Below are 3,948 nucleotides of genomic sequence, written 5' to 3'. Positions count from 1 at the left end.
GGTCAGGTTTTCAGGATATCCCTGCTACAGCTCAGGTGGCTCAAACATTGAGCCACCTGTGCTGAAGCAGGGATATCCTGAAAACCTGACCTGTTGGTGGCCCTTCAGGACTGGAGTTGGCCACCCCTGGGATATGCCATACTGGCACTTACACTTACTTATACTGACTACAGACACTTGTGGAGGCTCCATCGTGCAGGCAGTTTTACCTCATTGTAAGTTATATTATACAGTGTACTAACCAATAAATTGACTATTATTTAACTCTGGAATTTCTTCTTCTCTGCCCTCCAACCCTTTTTTTTGTATATTTGGATTGACTGTCGGCCCGGCTGATCACCGGAGAGTGAAGGAGCAGCGGGAGAGGATTTTCATTTCAAGGTTTTCCCCTGAAGACAGCGGACGAGCGCGGCCTCCTTTTTTGGCCACTTACACATGTGCCCCTTCATTTTTACGCATTGTAGCCCACAAATTCTCATGTAGGTGTTTTTAGGCCTGAATTTTGTTAAATAAAAATGTAGCAAATCGAATGTTTGCAAGGACATAGTTACTAGAGGTTAGCTAAGGACATAGTTACTAGAGGTTAGCTAAGGACATAGTTACTAGAGGTTAGCTAAGGACATAGTTACTAGAGGTTAGCTAAGGACATAGTTACTAGAGGTTAGCTAAGGACATAGTTACTAGAGGTTAGCTAAGGACATAGTTACTAGAGGTTAGCTAAGGACATAGTTACTAGAGGTTAGCTAAGGACATAGTTACTAGAGGTTAGCTAAGGACATAGTTACTAGAGGTTAGCTAAGGACATAGTTACTAGAGGTTAGCTAAGGACATAGTTACTAGAGGTTAGCAGGCATATGAAAATGTTACTGAATTCACTGTGTATTTGATATCCCATTAAAAAACAAGTTTGTAAATCTCTAAATGTTTCCTCATCTACTTTTTCAATTTTCTCTCGATGTTTACACGACCAAAATGTTTGCCAAAACCTAAGGTGCTATCGTGTTTTACAAAAGGGGAAATTCAATGCGCTGTCCTTTCTATTACATCATTTTTGTCGATAATCAGTGGAAAACCTGTTTTTAAAAAGTTGCAAATATTAGTTCATCGATAAACCATTTTTTTTTAAATTCTGTAGCTTGTTTCTTGTATTTGTAGTTTTTCCGATACACTGTAAACCCGGCTGCTATTGTTAAACCAACGGGTCAGTCGAATGCTTTTCTATTGTTTAAACTGTTTATAATCTTTGTAAACTTCTCTGGAGTTGAAGGGCCTCACAGGTGGGTTACAAAGCACCATATATAATACATATTCTGTGCCTTTTTCATAATGTGGCAGCTGCGGTACTGGGTGCTGGAGGCCACCATGAATGCAGTAGATGTATGGCTGTGCTGTGCTGTGCTGTGCTGTGCTGTGCTGTGCTGTGCTGTGCTGTACAACTACTGCCTCACTACAGGAGAAAATTACAAAAAAGGTTGGAGCGCAGAGAAAAAGTTTTAAACAAACATTCACTTTATTTAGTACACTGTACAATTTAAAACTTACAATCAGGTATAGCTGCATGCACGATGAGGATCCCACGCTTGTCCGTCACCATCCCTGCCCAGATTTGTTCTTTCCCACTGTGGATCACCACAGTGTTCCTAAACCGGAACCTCCTGATGAAGCGCTAGTGTGCGCGAAACGCGTTGAGGGGTTGCATAGGTTCATGGTACACACGTCCCTTGTGGAGTGTGATACCTGCATGATAGAGGACCCGGTTAGCCTTCCTAAACGTCACTATTGCCAGACTGCCATCTCGCGAGAGAGCGCGTCCACTATCCAGTACTGGGTAAACTTCCGGTTCCGGTTTAGGAACGCCGTGGTGATCCACAGTGGGAAAGAACAAGTCTGGGCAGGGATAGTGACGGTGACGGACAAGCGTGGGATCCTCATCGTGCATGTAACTATACCTGATAGTAAGTTTTAAATTGTACAGTGTACTAAATAAAGTGAATGTTTGTTTAAAACTTTTTTCTTTTTCTCTGCGCTCCAACCTTTCTTGTAATTTTCGAGTAACTATTGGCCCGGCTGATCACCGACGAGTGGAGGAGCTGCGGGAGAAGAAATCTACCCTGAGAGACACCTGGAAGAAAACCGACGAGCGCAGCCTCCATTTTGCGAACTCACTACAGGAGAGGCTGCACCCGGAGGCTGGACTCTTGGTACATTCAATGCACATCCAAAATGAGCAGGGACACCTCTTCAGATTGCAGGATATTACAATGTGTGACGAATGCCAAATATCCAGAAAATTGCGTAAAATTTGGCCTGCGTTTTCCTAGCTCAGTATATTAAACGTTTTCGCATCATTTTAGACCAGTTTGTGCTCAGATGTTTAACTGCATAAAAATGACCAAAAGCGGTGTGTGTTGACTCTGCCCATCACCTCTACGCAACAATAAAGAGCAATTTATATTAAAAACTGGACTTTTCTTTTTGCTTTATTAGATGTTTTGTACTGCCAGGTACTGTATGAAGTGGTCTACAAAGCAGTGCAAAGTACTCCAGTTGCTTCATTCACAGTCAGGAGGGTGTATTGTCTTCCTAAAACCAGGGGAAACTCGAGAGATGGTTACAATATACAATGAAAGAGTGGTCTGGCTTCTTTAACGTCAATTTAGAGGGTTATGTTTGTGCCTTACCCTGTCCTATAGCAATTAATCTTATGTAGTGGCCTTAATAATGTGTATAAACGGCTTGTTACGCTTTCTAGAGAAGAGACTTCACTGTAACGAGTCCGGTGGTCTTCTACACCTAGGTCAAGGAGCTGCCACATGATCTGAAAGGGCAGAATCAGACCTGCCAGCGCTCACGGTTCTACTTTGTTTCTGCTGACTTCTGGTTGCCTGAGCTGACATCGCACGGGGAGGCTGTGAAATTGGGATGTTCAGCCGTGTTCGTGTGTGGTAGGTACATTGTGTAAGTCAAATCGCTGAGGGGTTTTGACGTGAGCTGCTTCATCACACCAGGGTGGGTGGGACATAACATAACTTGTGTCATTGTCCAAACAAGTGGAAAAATCACACGGTAGGCAGTGAGGGAGTTTAAAAGTTGGCATGTCTACAATGTGCTCCAAACTAAAGGACAAACTCCAGAACAAGGTCTAAGGACTTGGACCCAGGGAGAGATTCCAAGCAGCTAAGTGGAGCCTCAATGAATTAGTGAAGGCAAGTAGCCATGTGTGCGATCTATATAACAGGAGGTTAACGTGCATACCAAAGAGGCCAGTGGACTACAGAAGATGAGCCGTCTCACTAAGACTCTTGCTTGGGTAGCAGCCTCCTGCCCCTCGCAAGTTCAGTGCCCTTACTCAGGGAAATCTTACCCTCGGGGGCTGAAAATGTATTTGTGATTTTGCCAGATTTACTGTGTCCTAAATCGATGCTGCTATTTTACTTATAAGCACATTTCTTTTTGTCCTCTCTGCTATTTTACTAAAGACTTTGTTACTAAAGACCTCTTTCTAAAGAAATACTTTATTTTTGGTTAAGCAAAATTCCCAAGTACCCTTTTGTTTTCATAATACTCCCGTGCTCACCACCCTGCCCAAGAACTTCTGTAGCCATCTACCAACTCCCTGAGCTTTCATATAGGACCATTTATTTTTGAAAAAGGCCCCGTGAGGACAAAACGTCCACTGGCAATAAACTAGCTTTGTTCAGATCCGCACTGCCCTGCTTCTTCAATTCAGCCATATTAATCGTAATACCACAAAGATCCCAGGACCAGGAGCACCGGTAGTTGTATCATTGTCTATTTTATATTCATTGGTGTGCAGCATTTCCCATTTGTATTGTACATATAGGACCAGCCAGATCCTCGGGCGCTAAACACAAGAACGCCCATCCAGTCCCCAGTGTCCTTCACCCCCCCCGCCCCGTAATATATATAAGTAACAATGCAGCCGGG

The sequence above is a fragment of the Ascaphus truei genome, chromosome 4 (genome assembly GCF_040206685.1).
Source record: "Ascaphus truei isolate aAscTru1 chromosome 4, aAscTru1.hap1, whole genome shotgun sequence".
NCBI classification, from domain to species: Eukaryota; Metazoa; Chordata; class Amphibia; order Anura; family Ascaphidae; genus Ascaphus; species Ascaphus truei.
This window is presented reverse-complemented; position numbering follows the sequence as displayed.